This window comes from Nelusetta ayraudi, unplaced genomic scaffold, assembly GCF_046127955.1.
Source record: "Nelusetta ayraudi isolate G7.1 ecotype Tasmania unplaced genomic scaffold, CSIRO-AGI_Nayr_v1 ptg000053l, whole genome shotgun sequence".
Taxonomy (NCBI): Eukaryota; Metazoa; Chordata; class Actinopteri; order Tetraodontiformes; family Monacanthidae; genus Nelusetta; species Nelusetta ayraudi.
In genome coordinates this window covers 2,967,269-2,990,000 of record NW_027466103.1, presented here as the reverse complement: position 1 = coordinate 2,990,000, position 22,732 = coordinate 2,967,269, and the positions used below count along the sequence as shown (strand labels likewise).

At 43.5% G+C, this 22,732-nt stretch overlaps 1 long non-coding RNA gene and 1 pseudogene across 1 annotated transcript; both read right to left on the bottom strand.

Annotated features, from left to right (window-relative positions):
• Positions 1-2,206: 2,206 nt before the first annotated feature.
• On the bottom strand, positions 2,207-4,148 carry LOC142896357 (uncharacterized; annotated as a pseudogene).
• A 16,086-nt stretch (positions 4,149-20,234) lies between these two features.
• Positions 20,235-21,008, bottom strand: LOC142896510 (uncharacterized). The gene is made up of 3 exons (XR_012928364.1): positions 20,919-21,008; positions 20,412-20,831; positions 20,235-20,348 (listed from the first exon to the last, which is right to left on the bottom strand). It is a non-coding gene; the product is annotated as an uncharacterized LOC142896510 (long non-coding RNA).
• Positions 21,009-22,732: the final 1,724 nt, after the last annotated feature.

Here is a 22,732-nt window from a genome sequence, read left to right as displayed (position 1 = left end):
TATTTCAAACAATTGAAAATAGCTAACTTCCGGTTTGTCAGGGGTCAAAGGTCAGGGTGTCAGCATGTAGGGCTCTACATTCTGCGTGGGTTTTCGTCCCATGTCGTTTGGACCTTCCTAGAGGAGGCTAGAGGCATTTGAATTTTTGCAATGGGATTTTTTTGCGATTTTTGGTCAATTTTCAATGTGTGTCGACTTTGGAGGGCGAAAATTTCACTTTTTTTGAGATGATTCTTTGGTTTGAAGGTCCAGTGTATGTCATACTGAATTTTCAAGCCCGTCGGACTTGCGCTTTCTGAGCCTTGTGTTTTCCCTCTATTCCAAAGAAGTGACGATAGCTCACTTCCGGTTTGTCTGGGGTCAAAGGTCATTATATGAGCAAATAGCACCCGATTGCCCGCACGCGTGGGTGTTGGCCCCATGTCTCTACGACCTTCCTAGCTTACTTCCGGTTTGTCTGGGGTCAAAGGTCAGCATATCAGCAAATAGCACCTAATTTCCCGCACGCTTTGGTTTTGGGCCCATGTCTCTACGACCTTCCTAGAAGGAAATACGTTTGCAAAAAGGGCAAAAACTGGCAAAATAAAAGTGGAAATAACTCACTTCCTGTTTGTCGGGCGACAAAAGTTAGAGCGTACGAAATGTCGGGCTGGACGAGACGAACGCGTGGAATTTTCCCGCATATTTTTTTGACCTTCCTAGTGGAAGCTAGGGCCATTTCTAATTTTTAGTGGCCAGTTAAACATGCTTGGACGCCTGTAGGGGGCGCTAGAGAGTGGACCTTTGCCTTTTAATCTTCATTTTATCCAATTTTTCGCAACTTTCTACCTGCGTGCCAGATTTGGTGACTTTTGGAGTATGTTAAGGGGGTCAAAATGAGGTTCGAAGCCGAACCGTTAAGAATAATAATAATAAACATTACAATTACAATCGAGTCTTCGCCTTGCGAAGACCTGCTCAGATCTGAGCAGGACTTCGCTGAGGCTCAGCCCCGAATAAGAATAAACATAGCAAATCCAATCGAGTCTTCACCTTGCAAAGACCTGCTCGGATTTGAGCAGGACTTCGCTGAGGCTCAGCCCCGAATAAACATTACAATTACAATTGAGTTTTCGCCTTGCGAAGACCTGCTCAGATCTGAGCAGGACTTCGCTGAGGCTCAGCCCCGAATGAAACAACCAAAGTCACTCAAAACGAAGTGCTCTTGTGCACAAAACAAAGAAAGAAACCCACTCCCAGGACACAGCACACCAAAAGTGGAAGGTCTTCACCACCACCACACTGGCACTGCCACCACCAGACTCCAACAACTAAAAGAGAAAACGGAAATTAATACAATGGGAAAAACAGCAATGACAAATTATTTTAAAATAACTCACACTCTCTCTCTCTCTCTCTCTCTCTCACACACACACACACACACACACACACACACACACACACACACACGCACACACTGGGCGACAGGCCCAACTTGAATACCCTCCATAGTTTGTAATGACGCTTGGGTACCGTCTGGGCCAAGCAACAGTGGATGCAGCACGCAAGCACAGGACTTGGTGCAGCACGCGGCGTGAAGCTGCATGAGATAGCGACGCAGCAGCAACGGGGTTGCAGCGGCAAGGCAGCAACAGGAGCACTTAATGCAGCACAGCTGCGGCAGCGATGAGCAGTGGGACAGAGCGTTTTGGTGACACAAAGCTGGACAGAGCAGCAGCGAACTCAAAGGGGCTGATTGCAGCCACTCCTGCTTACAAGGAATTGGCTGTTAGTTGTTATCATTAATATAAATACTGTTGTTCACTACACAAATAATTTCACATACCTCTGTAAGGTCCTATCGGAGCACACGCAGACTTTAATGTGATATAAGTTACTTGTTAAATATTTGATAACATTTTGGTAAAAATTTATAACTGTGCTTTTTGAATGGACAATAGACAACATACAAGCTGTTATTTAACAATTTGTAAATTACTTGTTAACTGTATGTTAATGATTTCTAACTATGCCTGATAAATTAGTATTAGTTTATTAATAAGCACTTAGTAAACTTCTTTCTAATGACTTGATAAGTATCAGTTAAAAGTTTATATATGTTATTGGGACATTAATCTAAAGTTGCAACTTTTTCTTATTTACTAACTGGTAATAAATGAGGAAATTACATATATAAGCTAAAAACTAATATTTAACTACTTGGTTGTTACATACATCTAATGATGCTATTTCTTGGACACATCCTCAGTGATAGTACCTAGGGTCACTGGGGGTTTCGGGTCTTTCAACTTCAGACCCCCTCGCCTAGACGACCCGACCAGGAGTGATCATTTCCCGGCCTGTGTCCAAGAAGCACTTGCCCACTGTTTGTCCCTCTGGATCCACAGCCATCGTGAGGCTCTCTCTGCTGCCTCGGGAGCTGTACTGATGGCTCTCCTCTTGCGGGCCCCTGTGATGCCCAGGAGGCCGAAGGCCTTGCAGAGTGACCTACCTGCAAAGTTCCTTCCCCCGACCTCAATGGGCAAGCATTGCGCCCGCCACCCCCGTCTGCGGCACTCCTCCACCAGCTCTGCGTATTTCTCTCTCTTCCTCTCACTTGCTTCATCCATCCTCTCCTCCCAGGGCACTGTTAGCTCCAGCAAAACGACCTGCTTAGCTGACTCTGAGAGCAGGACAATGTCTGGCCTGAGGCTGGTTTCCACGATGTTTTCAGGGAATCTCAGTCGTTTCCCCAGGTCTACCCTTAGCTGCCAGTCATTAGCTGCTCCCAGGAGGCCTGTTTGGGCTTTCAGTCGGGGAGGTGGTTGTTCTCCGGCTCGCACAAATGGGATTTCGCGCTTTGCTGGTTGTGAGTGCTTGCTCTGGTCGACGGCCATGCTGATCGACTCAGCGATCGCCTTAAGCACCCGGTCATGGCGCCAGCGATAGGGTTCCTATTCCTTGGCACAAGGGACATGCTGGCGTTTCAACCTTGCCCCAGCAGCAGAGATTTGATGGGCTGGGCAGGACATCATAGACAGACTGAATGAGGAATTTGATGCGATAGGGTTCAGCCCTCCACAGTTCTGGCCATGAGATCTTTCTGTCCATGGCCTCTTCCCAATTGGTCCATGCGTCCTGACGCCTCAGCCCCACCCACTGGCTTGCCCGCTGCTCCTCGACTCCAGCCCTCACTTCATGTTGGACCAGGTCCCTCCTTTCCTTGCCCTTGAGCTTTTTGTAGTGGATCGTTGGAGTGGTTCCCAGACCCGCACGGCCAGTCGATACGGGTCCCACAAGCTCTCTGTGGCCCAGTCGGGCTTCAGCCTGGTCTACAGCCACCTGTGCCTTCCACTTCCTGCCAGTCCTCACCTCTATACCCGCTTGGGATACCTTTGGGTCCTTGGATTCCCTGTACAGGAGCACTTCCCTCGCTCTGGTTACCATGAACTCCTCAGTAAGGCTGTTGAAAGGGAGCGTCAGCTTGTTCTTTTTGCCGTAGAGGGCCATGCTGCTTAGGCTTCTGGGTAAGCCCAACCAACATCGAAGGTGGCTGCTGACCCTCCTCTCAAACCCTTCCACAGTAGAGATCGGAAATTCATACACCAGCAATAGCCACAGTATCCTAGGCAGGATGCTATGCTGGTAAACCCACGCCTTGAATTTCCCCGGAAGGCCTGATTTGTCGACTATCTTCAGCCAACTCTCTAGTTGTTCATTGGTTGCCCTGATGGAAGCGGCATCCTTTAGGGAACAGTCAAAGGTTTTCCCAAGGCACTTCACAGGCTTCTCTGTGACTGATGGAATACGGGTACCTCCTAGAGAGAAGTGGAACCGATCGGTCACCTTTCCTCTCTTCAGGGCTAGAGACCTGGATTTTTCTGGCTTGAAGTGCATCCGGGCCCAAGTGGTTAGCCTCTCCAAGCCCTGAAGAATCCATCTGCATCCTGGGACTGACACTGTTGTAACTGTCAGATCGTCCATAAACGCTCTAATGGGGGGCTACGGGGTGCGGCCCGGCCCTGTTCCTCCTGCGTCTCTCTGAGGCTGATCCTTGAGCGCTGCTCTGGCTGCACCTTCACCAAACATCCCATCTTGGTCTGGTGGATCTTCAGACCCCGTGGGTTTTTGCAACTTTTACCGCATACGCATACACATACAGCATTCATTGTCGGTTGTCCGTTTGCGTGGGTCGTTGCCTGGTTGACTGTCCATTCGGGGTGCTCATTCTCCCCCCCTTTCGGGCTCCCCTGGGGGTGTGTTTCTCTAGGACTTTCTGTAGCTGAGTTATATTTAACTACTATATTAACTCACATTCTAAATATCATTGTTAATAGTTTGTAAACCATATGCTAATAACAGTGAAACTTTGTAGAAGAACAAATGGGTAGAACAAGGCTAAGGTACAGAAATGTTTTGTACCTCAGCCTTGTTCCGCCCATTGGCTTTTCTGTGTGCCGCATTTGACGAAAGAAACACCACAGGTGAAATAGTTATAAATGACATTACGTTTAATGTCTAGAAACACAAATACTAAGCCATCACATGGCAGAACAGTATTACATAATAATATACAGACCCATGAGGCACTTTTTGTGCTAAACACTAGGTAAAGAGAATTTTGGAGGGACATTTAATGTCCATACATCACAGCAATGTCATGGATTATCCGTCCTAATGGCCCATTGTGATGCTTATGGGCGAGCCACTCATGCCATTCAATAACTCTGAGATGGTCTACCAGTAACTCCTCTGTACGATTCCCTCTGAGTCTCCACACATTTTCCTTGACCGTTCTCCAGGCCCTCTCTATATGCTGTGTATGTGCACCTGTTTGGGCATCGACATGTGACACACTGTGATTGACCGTGAAATGAGTGTAAACAAGCTGAGGTAGAGTATTTCTATAAGCCTGCCACTCGTCACTTATTATTGTAGATCTCACTTTAACATGGTGAGCTATAAGCGGCACCAGATCTCTCCTTCTTCTTCTTCCAACTAAACGAAGAACAGGCTTTGCTTCTGCCTCTCTTGTTCACCCCTAGCATCCCAAACACCCACTTCTTCCTCTTCCAGCCACCAGTCATTCGTCCCCATCTGTGTCGGCGCCGACGAAGATGCAGCGGGAGTACAGAGAAAGAGCCAGTCTCATGTGCTTCACGGGGACATGGCTAAATCCCCGCGAAGGGGCCATGTGTAGCCTAGGGGAAAAATATGATTATTTATTTATTCATATTTACATGCTTTATTGTCCTTATGTGCCCTGGTAGCTGCGCCACCCATAGGCATCATGTGACGTGATTGCGTAAACTCTGCAGGTGTTCACAAATTACGTTCACATATTAGCCGTGGGATAACAAAGTAAGGAGCTGCGAGCTCTCCAGTCTCACCACCTCTGAGAACAGTACCACTGCGAATTTCGTCCACTCCGTTGTTGGTCTACTTCAATTTCGTTCGATGTCGCTGCCATGAACTGGTTGTACAAGGAATTGGTGAGTTTGGAAAATGTGAAACGTGTTGTCCAGCATGAATGCTAACTTTGTTTGTTGACTGTTCTGATTGGGTAACGTTAGCATTTTAGCATTGTCTTTATTGTTGCCGGCAAATGTATTATGTATTTTGATTTGTGTTCGATCATTCTAGTAGTTCACTGGTCCTGTTGTTTAATCCAGGCCAGGTGAATAATGAATGGTCTCGATGGCGAGCTAACTGAACCGGGAGAAGAATTGGAGTCGAACGTAGCTACTGGCTCTTGGACATAAATTCACTGAACAATAACTACATGGACATTTTTCCCACACATACACACACTTTCACTCTGCTGTCCAACGATCTCCTCATGGTCCTGAACTTTGTTTTTCATGTTTTTTTTTCCCCCTTCTTGTTTCATAATGTTAATTAATTACTGAATTTAGCCAGTTCTAAGAGTTGTTTTTGTTATAGATCCTAACTGGTTTCCAGACTGCAGCTGTAAATTTATTTTGTGGTCATTATTATTATTATCATTATTATTATTATTATTATTATTATTATTGATAATAATAATAATAATAATAATAATAATAATAATAATAATAATAATAATATTCTTGCTGTTTTTGCTGTTTATTGTTTTGCTGTTTATTGTTTTGCTGTTTATTATTGATGCTGTTGATTATTGTTATTGTTTTGGGGGGTTGTAAATATTTTGGTTTCCACTAATCACACAATACGCGTATTTGATAAACAATCATCTTGTTTTTGTCTTAATTACTTACACCAGCTCCAGCAGTTGATCCTAGCTTTTGATCATAGCATTATTATTTCATATTCCACTAAAATAACCAATTCAAACACCCGTTACACATGCCCTTCACGGGGAGGAGGGAAGGAGGAGGAGGTTTGTGTGTGTTTTTGAATGATAGGTAGTGTAACCCCGGGCACATCACAATTAAAGAACAGCTCTGCAGTAGGGACATTGAACTGCTAGCAGTCAGTGTTCGGCCGTACTACATTCCGCGGGAATTTTCACACGTTATTGTTATAACTGTGTACATCCCGCCATCAGCTGATGCTGCTGCTGCTGCGTGTCACTGCACGGTGGTGGCGCTGCAGACCAAGCACCCAGACGCTCTCTTTCTCATCTCCGGGGACTTCAAGCATGCCTCTCTCTCTGCTACTCTCCCAAACTTCACGCAGTACGCGAGCTGCCACACAAGGGACAATAAAACTCTGTGGATGCATTTTTGATGCAAGCAAGCAAATGCATACACCTCCACACTAGGGTTGGGTACCTTTCACCTTTGAATCGAAACGATACTTTTTTCGATAACTGGGAATCGATACTCGGTACCAAACGATACCTATTTCGATACTTCTTTTTTTTTTAAGTTGAAAGAATAAGTCAAAATAAGTCAAAACTTCTTCATTTCAACAGTTCTTTATTAAGAACAGAACGTGCTTTGCCTAATCCCCTCCCCTTCCAAACAGGCAGAACAGCACAGGTGCACAGTACATTTGAGAAAAGAACTTATATACAAAAAAATGGACAGGGTAAACAAATAAATACAATAAAATTATCAAACTTAATACCATGGCAATGAACAATACAGTATTTAGCTGCCTGCCACAAAACAAAAGCCCTGAGTCCTTACCTCCTTTTTTTCTCTTTTCTTTTTTTAAAAGAGATTAAGTTTACCAATGAAATACTGAACTGTAGACACTCTACTTCACTATGGAATTGTGCAAGACTGCTACTTTAGCAGTTCTTTTTGAGAAAGACCAACATGTCCACTTTCTCAGGTAACAGTCGAGCACGTTCGACACTCACTGTGTCCCCCGCTGTTGAGAACACTCGTGTGTAGGGTGTAGAAGAGGCCTGGACACACAGATATTTCTTTGCCAAGTTGGACAACATTGGCATCTTGTCCCTCTTCTGCCACCACCAGAGGATGGGATCTACTTCGGTCAGTTCTCCTTTGAAGCTCTTGTACTCCTGTACCTCCTTCTTGGCCTTCTCCTCAATTGAGTGGCCACTGTTGTCGACCTCAACCTCTTCCAGCAACAGGGCCTGGTCTTCCTCTTCAAACAGCTCGCCAAGAGCTGAACGTTTCTTTTTCTTCTGGAGTGGTGGTGGTAGTGGGTGGTGCTGGAAATATAAAGTAACGTAATTTTTAGTCAAGCATTTTTATGTCATCAATACTAGAACGTAGGAAATGCACATCCCAAAGCGTTTTTTTATATGGTGCTGGATCCAAAAAATAAATCATAAAGAAGGCAATGTCCGCACACGATATGTGCTCTCCTGTCTTTTCTTTCTTAACCAAACAACGTTTCGCAGACCAGGGCTTTTTCAAGTTCAATACTAGAGGCCACCAGGGCTTTTTCAATACTAGAACAATAACAAGTGGCAGTTCTATGCACATCTTACACAAGCTGCTGCAGACTCCCACTCTTCTTCCTCCAACTCCTCCTCCATTCCTTCCTCCTCCTGGGTCACAGGCTCAGCTCCATCTCCAACCTACAGATAAAACAAATTAAATAATAGTGAATTCAAATATGTATGTATGTACAAAATAGAGCACAGTAGTCTACTCAATGATTACTAACAAAAACCTAATTTCTGCTCGCAAGTTGAAGTTCGGCAGCTTCTTTTATCAAGCGAGTCCAAATAGCCTCATCCAGGACTTTGGTCTTGAATCGAGGATCTAGGGCGGTGGCTTCCTCAAGGAACTGTTGGAGTTCATAATTTGCTTCATCCTAACCAGATTAAAAGAAAAGAAAGAAATCTTTTAAAATGTTGACAATGCATTTAAAATATGTTAGGCAGTAGCACAGACACTAGGTACTGAATGTCACAACTTAATATCATTATGAACTACCATACATACCGTGTAGCGTGGCTCCAGATCTTTCCAGATGGTCTCCTTGATGGCTCGCTTGAAGGGAGAATCATCCAATCCAATCATCCTTCACCTTCAAGTAAGGATGGAAATAAGTATTCACACTTTTACATGTTATACATTTGTCTTCTATATCAATCAACTTACCTTAAACTTCTGTTTGAGTTTCTCCAAGATGGGGAGGATCTGCCCTGCAGTGGCACTCTTGTCAGCAGACACACAGAGCGTAGATTTGTAGAGAATCCTCATGGTGTCGATGAAGTCTTCACACTTCTTCAGGTCATCTGTTGACACTCTCTCCAGTCTGGGAAGAGATCAAATCAGAAGTCCATACATACATAACAAACATGCATGTGTGCTCTGTCTCATAATCAGTCAAATTCTGTTTTCATACTTTGGACTTAGGTCTTATTTACACCGTTTATTTAGTTTGTATTCAGTCTATACTGAATAGGTGCTGGGTCTACCAATGTATCTTTTTCTTTTTTTAATGAATAATTTTTACCGGTCTCTGTCCATTGCCTTCTTCAGTTGTGGGTCCATTGAAGCTGCCTGGATTACGGGGTACATTTCAAGGAAACGTTCAACCATCAGGAACAGGCTGTTCCATCTAGTACGGACGTCCAAGATGACAGCATGGCATTGCACTTCAGACTGAGCACCTTTAACAGACAAAAAAAAATAGGGGGAAAAAACAGTTAAGAAAAAAGACAATGAATAGGACCTAATTGTGGGCAGGGGTCCCGGGGGAACCTTCAACTTACCAAAAATGATTCTGTGTTTTTCTTTAAGGACAACTTTGGCAAGGTTATTCCTCCTTAGCCACACCACCACTGTCCTTATCCTGGCAGCCCAGTTGGACACATTCTTCACATTGTACAGCTTTTGAGCTGCTATGTTTAGTGTGTGGGCAAAGCATGGCATCTTCAGGATGGCCATTCTCTTCACTGCCACATTCATATTAAAGGCATTGTCAACAGTGATGGCTGCTACCTTTGACTTAACTCCAAAGTCATCTAAAATATTTCCTATCTCCTCAGCAACAATAGGGCCTGTCTGAGAAACATACACAGCACGTGTATGAAGTACTTTATCCCTTAGCTCACCCTGAACTATGTAATGGGCTGTAACAGTGAGGTAGTGATCTTGAGCCACACTGCTCCATCCATCAGCTGTGATAGCAATATGGTCAACAGCACTCAGCTCCATCTTGACATTTTCTTTTTCAACATTATACCAAGCTGGTATAAGTGTGTCTGTAAGAAGGGCTCTGGAGGGAGGGGAGTATTTGGGGTTCAGGGTCCCTGCCATCTCCCTATATATAGCAATAAATAATTCATTTATATTGTCAGTGATTTATCTTACTTCATATTAATCACACAAATCGCTCATTTAATTCATGCATTAATAATTTACCTGAACCATGGAGCCTCCACAATAGAAAAAGGCAACATCCCCTTCACCACAAACGTAGTGACAGCTCTGTGGCACTCGTTCGTTTTCTGCTGAGGGAGAGCTGCCTTCTTTGCCAAAGTGAATGGTGTCTCCGACTGTCTGATGTTACGGTGACCTAGAAATGGAAGCAGGAGTCATAGTGTTGAAAAATATGAATTAAGATGACCCTAGTTTGTAATAATGAACAACACAAGAGCTGGTGAAAATGTATTACAACATTGATAGTTATGTTTAGCTCCTCTTTCTAAACTGCCAGCAGTTTAGCTTGTTAGGCTTAGGAGCATAGCTACAGTAGCCCCGTTTGGAATGAACTAGCCAATGCTGGTAAGTGGTAACTATCTAACAAAGAGAATGCTCACGTTAGCAAATTAAATAATGTTAGTTACCTGACGATGTTGAAGCACAAACGCTTGCAGAGTCGTCCTCAGTTGATGACTGAGAGGAGGCGGGGTTCATCCTCAAACTGTTAAAAACACCTACAGTCTTCTGCGTTTAAATGTATGTTGTGCTTAGTGAGGTGCTTCTTATAATTTGTTGTATTCCCTTTGGGAGCTCTCTTTATGCTGTCACAAAAGTTGCAACGAGCACTGTCTCGATTTATGCTCGTAAAATATAGCCACACTTTCGAACGTTTACGGCTCGCCATGCTGTCTGTGATTTCTTGCCCATCGATGCAGTGTGATGGTGCGTTCAAGAGCTCCTCGTAATTTACGCATGCTCTGTGATGGTGCGTTCAAAGGTATCGAAACGTGGTATCGTTCGTTTTCAAGTGAATCGATAACAGTTAGTACCGACCTGGCTCAGTCAATACCCCAAAAAATACCGATTTCGATACTCAAGCCTACTCCACACCCCTGCCCCTCTCGGCCGCTCATACCACAACCTCATCCATTTGCAGCCTGTTTACACCCCGGTGTTGCAGCAGCAGACTGTACAAAAGAAGGCTGTACAGCTCTGGTCTGATGAGGCATGTGAGCGGCTGAGGGACTGCTTTGAGTGAACGGACTGGGACATTCTATGCAAGTTACATGGGGAGGACATCAACAGTCTGACCCACTGCATCACTGATTATATTAATTTCTGTGTGGAAAATACCGTGCCATCCAAAAGGGTACGTTTTTTTTTCGAACAACAAACCGTGGGTGACTCCCGATCTGAAGGCTCTGCTGAATAAGAAGAAGATGGCCTTCTTTTCAGGAGACAAAGGGCGTGTTGTCATTGCCTCGCCAGGCCTCGCCTCGCCGCGGTACGCCTCGGTACGCCTCGGTACGATTGTGTTTTCATTGTGTCCATTCTGTCCAAGCTCTCATTATGCTTTGTACAGTATGCTCGATATGCATGATACTGCCGCAGTCTCTGTGTCCCCGGCAGGTGATGACCACTGCGCCAGGAGCTGGATTGTGCTGTCCTGGGGGTCTTGCTGTCATCGCTTCATCCCACCACCACGCTTAAGACCTGGACTAGTCCTATCGGCAGATTGTCCATCGAGTTAGGCTCTTGCCTTCCAAAGCATGGACACTTACACTCCACATGGACAGCAGCCTTGAATTAGTTCCTATTCTTTGTGTTTATATCCGTTTTGCCTGGTTGGTGTATCTGTTTTTCACTCTGTCCTGTCTGCCACCCTGGCTCACTCTGCTCCTTTCTCTCTTTCTCTGTCTCTCCTCTATCTTTCTACTTCACCCCAACTACTCATAGGCAGATGATCGCCCTCTGGAGTCTGGTTCTGCCCTAGGTTTCTTCCCACAGGGGAGTTTTTCCCAGCCACTGTCGCATCTTGCTTGCTCCGGGGGCCTGGTTGGTTCTCTCTGATTGTATAGAGCGCTTTGAGACGCCTTTGGTTGTGATTTAGCGCTGTACAAATAAAAGTTTATTATTATTATTATTATTATTGGCTCTGTGATCACAAGACCGCGGGCGCAGTCGACGTGGTAATGCGGGACAATGTTTTCGTGAGGATCATTTCTGTGCGACACACAACAGCGCAGCAATGGACAAAGTAGAGGTTGTTTAATACCTTCTGCTCGGTCTCTGATTGCTTTTCTGTTAAAGAAAGAACAGTTTTCCTCACTGAAGTCACAGTTGATAATTTATGCAGGCAACAGTTATAATTTTTTATTGTTTTGTTTTCTAGGAGAGCAAATGTGAAGTTCAACCTTTATATTTTCACCAAAAGTAAATACGAGACAGATATAATGGGAAAATAGCATTTATTTAAAACAAAAACTGTATAAAAACAGACTGTAAACACGGCCAAAATAGAGCCTCCTACTTATTTGAAATAGCCTGTATCCACTTGACTCTAAGTCCTCCAACTGCTTTTCCAACGTTTTACAGGCTTCTGGAGTTTTAGCCTCGCAAATGTCCGAACGGCATTGTGCTATTTTCTTTTCGAGTGACCTGAGAGACTTCTGTCTCTCATCAATGAGAGAGCGATCAACGTCGGGGTCTTCCTCACTGTCTGAATCCGAAGTATCATCAGAGGGATCTCGACCCGATTTCCTCGTCGGAGTTTGGCTCCTAGTTTCTCTGCTCTAGCTAGCATCTTTTTGACGGCAGCAGCGTAACCACCAATGGCCTCCTCCGAGTCACTCTCACTATCATCACCCATCTCCAACTTCCTCATTATGTTATCAAGTCTTTCTACCATTTTGATTTTAGTTTTTGTGGCACGATACATTTTTACGGTTGTTTTTGCTTTTCCTTTCTCGAGTATTTTGTCATTGTCATCTTTAATGCTGTAGTTGCCTTTTTGTTTGATTACTGGAAGCTGTGGATAAACGTCAGTGTATCCCGCCTCCTTATAAGGTGGGGGACTCTTTACGGGAGCAGTGTGTGAAAAAGGAGTATTGATTTTTTCTAATAATGTCGCTGTTGATTCCGCGGTTTTTGCAATTACCTCCCTAGCCACTTTATCTTTTCCACTGGCAACCACTCTCAACTTTTGTCCTTCATCTTCGAAGAGCTGCAGCATTTCAAGTTCAGTTTGTCTCTTTTCAGTTCGTCATTTACCTTGTTTCCCTTTTTTCTCTTTGGCTTTATGTGCAGTAATGAGCACGCTTATTGTTTTGATCACGTCTGGATTAAGGGTACCTTCAACCGGCCAGGGTCTCTCGATGTCTGGCCAACGCTTGTTCCACTTCTTAGAATCTTCTGTTATGCCTTTAACGAGAGGATTGTTTTTCTGCACCAAATCAATTGGTGTTAAAGTTTTAGAAGTCATGTCCGTCATTTTGGTCTTTTGATGTACTTATTTTATGTCAAAAGAACTGGAAACCATTTACTTTTGGACTCACAATATAAAAGTGTCTAACTTGGTTAAAAATTAAAAGTTATTTCTCAAACCTCAAAAACAACAAAATAAAATGTAATTATATGCAAAAAGCATAGAAAAAAAGACAATAGAATAGGAATGACTTGTGAAAATCAGAGTATATGAGAAAGTTTTGAAACATGTCCAAATGTATCTTATGTAGTTCTGAACCTGTTCAAAAGAGGCCACAAGACGACGATTGTGCATACTGAATCAAAATCAAGAGCAAGTTTATCCTACGTGTGTGTGTGTGTGTGTGTGTGTGTGTGTGTGTGTGTGTGTGTGTGTGTGTGATCGTGCAACAGAAAATCTCCGTTGAGGCTCCTCTCATCGACTTCACCGCAGTCTCTGCGGTGAAGTCGATGAGAGGCAGAGAGGCAGAGACTTTCAAAATGTTATCTTAGCAAAGTCCTCATTTGGGCTCATAGAAATTAACTCCAAACAAATCAACAATAAAACTTCCTAGCTGGGGCTCATAAGTTAAACAAATGCTCAAACATATAAGTTTCCCAGTTTCCCAGTTTTAACAAACATGCAAAGTCTCCAGCAGGCTCATAAATTTAAAATTAACGGGGTGAGGCAGCTCGTCCCCCATATACACCACTATTTTCCTATTATCATTCTAACACAATTCACGACTCCAACCTCCTACTTACATGCAGAACGTGGAGACAGACAAAGAATGAAAATGACCTCATTCACTGCTCTCCCACTCGCGCACACAGACACACTCCTCAGAAGAAAATACAGAGGCCCTGTTTACACTTGGTCACTTGTAACTGTTTTGGGGGATTGGATCACGAGAACGGATCTCGAAGCATCTGTTCGCACTTAGCATTAACATGCGTCTCGAGCGTGCCATTTGTGATCGCATCACACCCCCCCCCCCTGCAGAACCTATGCAAATGCAACATGCGTCATTTCCGTTTGAAGAGGTAAATTGTTGGATCAGATTATTTCCTTGTGTCGTGCTGCTGATCCGCGTGTTCATTGAATGAAGAGTCTCAGGAGAAGAATGCCAATTTAGATATATCTTTACTAAATAAACAATTCAGTATACAAATATACAGAGCTCTGGGCCGAGTTCAAAACCCTAGCAACAACAAAGTATTGTCAGGGCATGAAGTCTGACTCCTATCTGTCCCTTGACCCAGTCCTTTTATCCATAATGAAAACATGCAAATGATCTCCGGTGTTGTCCTCCTTTGACTGGCTGCCAGGTGTCCAGATCCCAGCCTCATTGGATGTTGAGGCAGCCTTTTAACCAAGTCCCCAGTTGATAATAGTAAAAAGAAACAAGTCCTTATTTGGCAGGGAGCCAAATGATCCATCCTCCTTCCGATCTGGTCTGCTGGAACACTTCCCTGTCATAACCTCCTGGGGCCTCCAGTGGCTGGCAAATTTTCGGATGCAACGTCGCACATTTAATCACATATGTGGGAAACTGCGACCGCTGCTCCACTGACAAAATACGCTAATGGGGAATGAAATTTATTAGCATCCTAATAAAAGAGGCTTCTTGTTTGTAATAATGACGACGCCGGGAGGTGGGGACCAAGTACGTACATGGGAGAGGTGAGTGGAGTAGGCGGTCGTTAATGTGGACTGAGCTCACATTCGGTTCGCACGTCCGTGACGAATGCGATTACCCAATACCACCTCCCCAAGGTGGTTTGGGTATTCGGATGACAAAACGGATTTGGACTGTTTGCACTTGGTTACTTCGTTTTGCTGATCGGAATACGAAAAACGCATGAAATGAGGCGAACGCGTGGGTTTTTGTTGCACGTCGAGGCGACTTTCCTAGGGGGCGCTACGGCCATTAAAGTTTTTTTCTCATGTCTCGGTTTTTGAAACCTGGGAAACAAATGCTTCCAATTCGGCCATTTCTGCATCTACAGGAAATATAGTGGCATCATTATTTAGCCAAGGTCTTCAGGAATCTAACTGTAACTTTTATCCAGGTGTGAATAACGGTGTAGGCGTGGCCAGTGAATGAACGGACAGTCCGACTTGGGGGCATTTCAAACATCGTCCACACAAACGTCCCCATTTTCTCTAGGGGGCACTATTGAGTGGATGTGAATTTCTTTTCCAAGAAATCCAAATTTGGGGCAGGTTCAACCTACATGCAAAATTTGGTTTTGGAATATGGGAAAGGGGTGAAAATGGGGTTCACATGGGGTTTTGAAAAAGACCTTTACTTTGAAGGGACGTATTTCAAGTCTGTGGCACCTACGGTTCCTGATCGTTGTGTTTTGAGATTTTTTCAAACAAGTGTGAATATCTCACTTCCGGTTTATTTGGGGTTATAGGTTAGCATTTATGAAAATTAGGTATGAATTCAAGGAACACGTGGGTCTTTGTCCCATGTGTCTACGACCTTCCCAGAGGGTGCTATGGCCATTCTAGTGTTTTGGTCTATGTAGGGGACGCTACTGAGCAAGTGTGTAAAATTCTTTCAAGAAAATAAAATTTTCACCGGTTCTGACCTGCATGCAAGATTGTGCAAGGATCCAGGTATGTTAAGGGGGTGAAATTAGGGTTTGAAGCGCAGGTGCCGAGAAAAAAAAAGAAGAAAAATTCAAGCTGCAAGCAGCGTTTGTGGGACTGAGCCGCCGTGGCCGACGCCGACCCCTGATGACCCCCAACCTCTGCCGACGCCTGCAATTGACACCCGTCCTCTGCCGCCGCCTGGCGACATCTGCTGACTCTGAAAGAAGTCTATGCAAATGATGTAGATTGTTCACCTCCAGTTTTTTGGGTTTTTTTTGGAAGATGCTGTCGAATCTGAAATTGTAGGCCTTGGTGAGACAAACACGTGGGTGTTTGAATGATGTCTGTAGGACTTCCCTAAAGAAAACTGCAGTCATTTATGTGTGTGTTGACAAAGAGGGAGAAGTGGTCTAATTAATCATCATAAGCCTGTGTTTGCAAATGATGCAGATTTTTTTACTTGCAGTTTTTTTTTGAAGTGGCTGTCAAATGTGAAATATAGGCATTGATGAGACAAACGCGTGGATGTTTGAATGACGTCTGTAGCACTTTCCTGAAGGAAACTGCAGCCATTTATGTGTGTGTTGAAAAAGAGGCAGAGAAAGAGAAAGGCGTTAGGGCTCCCAACTAGCAAGAGCAGAGTTAGCTCCGCTTTTGCAACCTTGTAAACATAAGCTTAGCACTCTGCCAATTATGCATCTACATGAAAGATATTGATATCATCCTTTAGCTAAGAGTTTCAGCAATCTAACTATGTATAGTTTTCTGGGGTGTGAATAACGGTGAGGGCGTGGTCAGTGAAAAAACAGACAGTCATTTTTTTTCATTTAGGCGATCTCAAACAATTTGAAATATCTCACTTCCTGTCACACGAAAAAAATTAGAGCGTACGCTTTTTACGAAGAACAAACGGTTCTTCGCCTAGCGATGACCTGCTCTGCTTCAGAGCTGGTCTATCGCCGGGGCTCAGTCCCGAATAATAAACATACGAAGAACAAACGGGTCTTCGCCTTGCGATGACCTGCTCCGCTTCAGAGCTGGTCTATCACTGGGGCTCAGTCCCGAATTAGAGTAAATCTATCAACAAAGACAAAATGAACGTTTTTAGTCTAATTCATGGAAATCTTTGACATGACAGCGTCAAGGCTCTCTGCAGACAGGAGAAGTTGGTAAAAAAAACCTGAGCTCGCCACAAGAGCCACCTAAGATTGAACTTGCCGTGCAGAGACGAGGATATAACACTTAGGGCCAATTCCAATTCCTCCCTTAACTCCTCAATCTTTGGCCCTCAAAAATAAGTGTAAGGGCTATCTTGTGACTTAGAAATGGGACACCCTTTAAGTGCAATTACTTTATGTTCGGCGTCTGGTCCATTTTGTGTGCGAGCAACGAGCGAAACAGCCAGAGGACAATGAACAATTATCCAGCGCTGATGGAACGTGATCGAAAACTTTTGCATCAGTGCTTGATATACGCCGCGACTGGCGCGATATTGTGATTTAGCGCACGTTACGCTCAACGTCACCCCGTGCGGCAGGTAAAAAAGGTGGTGTTGTCCCGGGTTTACAGATTCCATCGCAAGCCAATTAGTGCAGAGCCGATCGGAGCTTAAATTAGTTTTTATCACTCTGTAGAGTGTCTAAATAAAGGTGTGTTTATATTATAAACATTGGATGTAGTCCATGTTTCTTTTTTTACATCAGTAATTCATATTACGCATAATCTTTTATTACTGTTTGTAATAAATTATTTTAGGTACCAAAAAATTTGAAGAGCGGTTGGGGAGCCGAAAGAGCCGGTTCTCTAAAAAGAGAACCGGCTGAGAACCGGTGATGATGCCCATCACTAGAAGTGTGTGTGGAATGTAAGTCAATCAACACAGATGACCTTTGAACACATATTTACACACACACACACACGCAGGTACAGTGCCTGTAAGACACACTTAGTAATGTATAAACACAAAGTGTGAGCTAATGTGATGATGGCACCATGCCTCAGTGTGTGTGATTACAGCGCTCTCTCTCTCTCTCTCTCTCTCGCAGACACACACACACACACAGTTAATGGTTAAGAGTTAATAACCAGTCTCTACTCAAACATCTCTAGATTCAGGCTCTGCCTCCTCTGCCCCCAGGACAGAGACGTGTGTGTGTCGGTTGATTGACTGACAGGCCTCACTCAGCTCTGGTGGGAGTGAGGTAAAGATTTCTTGTTGCCGTTACGAGACTCAGACCTGATTGGTCAGCACAGATGGCAATGTGTCATGTGATGTCCCAGTTAGGGGAGGCGCCAACAGGAAGCTGTAGCTGGGATTTTGGACTTGGAGGCAAAGTGCTGAAACACCTTCTGGGATTAAAATGGATTAAGGTTGTGAGTGAAAACCAATCCCAGCATTCACCTGAAACCAGAGCCCTGTCCCTGGGTGAGAGAGAGTCCTGCCCAACCCAGTCCACTCGTTAGTCAAGCCGGTGAGGCGGTTCCCCGCTTGCCCAGAGTTTGGGTTTCAAACTTGCGGCCTTGTTAATGACCCCTGTACACCTGTTACCGGACATCTGAGGCCCTCAGGGACCCCGCGGGACTCGGAACCTGGGTTGAGAACAGACTGCAGATGGAAACCCCAATGCTGCTGGCTACAGGGGGCGGGGCAGGGGGCTGAGCCATATCCAGGGAGGTGCTGATGGCCTTTTGTTCCGGACTAGAACAACTAGTCCCTGACAGCACCCCTCTGGACCTGATTGGAAACTGAAAAAGTTTATGTAACACGGTAAATAATATTTAAATAACATCATACTATTTATATATTATAAAATAGAAATTGGGTTAAAAAGGTTGTTTTTCAGTTATTTTTATTAAAATGTTTAGAAGGCGTTTTAACAATGTGTTTGTTTGTTTGTTTATTGTGCTGCACGGAATAAATGTAAACTGTCTGAATCAGCAGTTAGGGGGTTAACAATCACCGGCCAGAACGGTATTTAAGAAGCAGGTGTGTTCGGCCGGGGGGGGGAAAGGAAAACGAGTGAGATCGACGGTGCGGAGGAGGAAGTGAGAGAAGACCTGCAGGGAGTCCGAACTCTCTCCCAAACTCAAGGATTGTGTGCAGCCTGCTCGAGTTTGTCCTGGCAAGGACGAATATAACTGGCAGCTAACTCAGCAGCTAGCAGCCCCATGCTCTGTGGAAGTTAGCTATCGGCTACCAGTGGAAGCGGAGACCGTGGGACGAGAAGAGCAGCAGACAGCGCCACATCGTCGCTGGTTGGCAGGTCTAAAGTCTTTCTGGCCGGTGTTTCGGTTCAACTCGCTACTATGTTAACTGGCTACCTCTGTTTACTCGCATCTGTAGTTGTCCTAGCTACAGCAGATGTCAGCAGATGTCAAAACCAGTAAGTGATTTCCTCTTGCCGTCCTCGGCGCTCCTTATTGGTAAATTATTTCTTTGAAGTCGCATATTTTATCACCAGAAATGTCACGTAACGTAGTCGTGCTTGGAACGTTGTGTAGACTCATTCCAATAGCGTCATTACCAGGTACCCACGTTTGTTCTGATAATAAAAATATTAATTACATTAACAATATGTGTGTTCCATTTAATGGCAAGCCTATCACCAAACGACAGTAACAATAAACCACACACGCGTAAGAAGAGCGGACGATAACAACAATAATAATAAAAAAAATTAAAAACAAAAAAAAACAGAAAACAAAAAAAAACAAACAACAAAGCTGAGGACCCAACAAAGGCGGGGCTCGAACCCGCGTCGCAATGTAGAAAATGAATAAATCCAGCATTTTAGTCTCTACTCCATCAGACTGCCACGTTCGAACTGCAATGCATTAGTAGTGATTAAGAAGAGTCCAGGACTACGTCACTACGTCACTGCAGGCAGCAGTCGTCTAGATTAACTTGCTACCCTTGTGTTATGTTGTTTCATGGGGGAATTCACAACTTAACATCGCCCATTTAACCTTTTTTTTAAGCTTTAAAAAAAAAAGCATTGTATACTTTGAAGTTGGCTCACTTTTAAGCGCGACTACGAATTGCTCTGATATAGGTGTTGTCAACAGTCCACCCCACCCCCACGTCTTAGTTGAACGCCAGCAATGGACTTCGTCTCGTGTCTGACCATATTATCGTCTGTACTTCGATTTTCCTATTCATTATATAAAGTACTACGTTTCAGCTGTTGATGTTTTTAAAGATCGAGGAAATAAAGAATGTTAAATTGTATACAAGTCAAAAGATGAAATGCATGTGATGCTCACCATGGGTACACTTCAACTTTGAGAGACAGATTGTGTTGAAAGAAAAAGAAAAAAAAATCCAGGAAAATGCATTGTATGATTTTCAAAGAATTTATTGATATCATGGTGCAGAAAATGGGTATTTCATCAATAAAAAAAAGTTCACCTCAATACACTGTAATGCAACACTGGTTGGCTGGTGCTGTACAAAAAAAAATGACAATGGTTTCAAATCAAACCAGCAGGCTGGAAAACCTCTGCAAAGTGCTATGCCCTGTTGTCTCAAAGCAAGAAGGTCATAACCTTGATAAAAAATAAAGGGAAATCAATCACACCTGTGGGTGAGGGTTTTTTTTTTTTTTTTTTTTAAAAAGGAAGGAAAATAAAATTAAACACAAAGTGGGCACAAAAAAATCATTCTTCAAGTCAGGCCTGTTCATACATTCCCAGTGGAACCAAAATGTGCATGCAACACATTGGACCTGAAATAAAATAAAAAGCATGTTAGACATTTCTTGTGAATAACAACATTACAAAATTCTTACCCATTGGATGACTGGAGAATCCATGTCCCCACATTCCTCATTGCCGCATATGCGGCAAAGCTCTCCTACATTGTCTGCATAAGGTACAAAATGAATTACAGCAGATTCCAAAAGCATTAAGACAATTCATACACAGTCAACTTACCAGAGTTGTCTAAAAGGATTTGAGCTATTTCCTGGCGAATTTCTGTGATAGCAGGTGGATCCGTTGAAAACGCAAGTGGCTCTTCTTTCAGGAGCAATTTTGAAATCTTAGAGGAAACAAAGCGAGTGACATCTTGTAAAATGTTCAATGTCAATTTCCAAACACTTACTTTGCAAATTATAAGCCTGCAAGATGTTCCATCCTTCTGAGTGGGGTGTGGAACTGTCTCGCAGTTCCAGCGAGAAATATTAGTCATATGATTTCTTAAAAATGCTCTAAAACAAACAAACAAAAAAAAACATATGCAAGTGTGTATCTTATCAATATATTCCTTAGCCATTTGTGTGAAGAGATTGGCCTACCTTGTTGAGTCCCTGCACCAACACAGTTGCTCAGCCGTTGCGCCAAAGGGGTCGATCAAAATGGCTCGCACCTCACTTGGATACATGACCTCTTACAGGAAGCAGACTATAAAGCATACTTCAATGCTATGTTGTAATTGTTCATATTAAAACACTACACTTACCATGAGCAGCCAGTGATTGTTCTCACAGACTGCCCCAAATAAACAATCCCACTCGGAGTAAGCGAGTAAGTAACCATAATTTTAGTGGTCAAGAAGCCAGACTTAAACTATCAACTTGTAAATTGTGAAGCTTACCTTTTTCATTTTTTTCACAGAGCCTTTCCATATTTCCGTCATCGCAAATGAATCGATAACATACAACTTCTGCTGAACTTGGGTCGTTAGCCAGTGGAAAAAACTGTTTAAAATCTGGACACGAGGAAGAGGAAATGAACATTATTTATTTAACGTTCAACAACAAGAATCTCATCAAGATGTTGACGACCTCACCTCACTGACAAGCTCTTTGTTGGGGGCCAAGGTTTTAATGTCCTCTGTGAATAATTTGTAAGGGCCATATTTGGCCCAAATGATCTCTCCGCTTTTGCAGCAAGAATGTCATTGACCGCTGAAAATTTGCAACATTTTATGAGGTACAGATAAAGTTCAATATGACAAATCATAGTAGGTAGCGTGAGACTTTTACCTCTGGTGGGACATGCAGTATTTCTTGCCTCAGTTGGAGCACTACATTGAACCAGAGGAGAGAATTCCTGAAAAACTGAAAAGAATTGCAAGTTCTCCTCTGGTTCAATGTAGTGCTCCAACTGATCAATGTTCGCTGTAGTTTTGGCCCTTCCCCTTGTTAGGGTGACCAATTTCTCTTCTATTGCACTCACAGTAAATGGCCCCAACATGTCTGGAGCCATTGTTCCTCCTTTGCGCTGTTCCTCTCTGATGTTCTTATTTAGGACTTTGTCCCCAATGCTAAATTCCACATTTAGTCCTTTAAGTAATTTTCTCTTTTTAATTCTTTCTTGGCTCTTCGCGACATTTTGCTTCACATCCTCAAACGTGTCATGAAGGGCCTTCAGCCTCTCAAATGGGTCCTCGCTTTGGAGGAGGCTCTCCACCTTCTCATGTGTAACCTTGTGTAACAGAGTAATAGACTTTACAGTATTTCCAATGTATCCAGTTCAGTCAGCATAATTCTATGAAGTAAATTTTTTTTCTTACCACATATTCATCTGGCACCTCTGAGGGGTATTTGGCCTCTCTGCCAAACATTAAAAAATATGGACTGTATTTCGTAGTCAGTTGTTTTTTTGACTGGAGACCAAACATTGTCGCTGGCAGAAGTTTGTCCCAGGATCTCGGCTTCAGTCTTGCAATCTTATTCAGAGACCTGAAAAGAATGTTTCATAGAATCACTTGTTTCAACGTAGAAGATGTGGAAAAAGAAAGCAACTTACCTCTGTATGGTGCCATTCAGTTTTTCCACCAAGCCGTTTGTCTGGGGGTGGTAAGGTGAGCAAAAGCTCTGTTGAATGTTCAATTGAGCACACAGGTTCCGATTTACCTGTTAATCCATTGAACAGAAACAGGTGCATGATATAAAGCTCAGGAATATAGCAATGGACAGTTTGAGTCTTACCTTATTTTTGAACTCTGTCCCCTGATCTGTAAGCAGTGTCTGAGGTACACCATATGTGTATATAAATGTCAGAATACAACTAGTGACCTCTTCTGCTGATTTATTTTTCAGAGGGTAGGCTTCTGCCCATTTGGTAAAATAATCAACCATTACCCAAATGTATTGATTACCGTCCT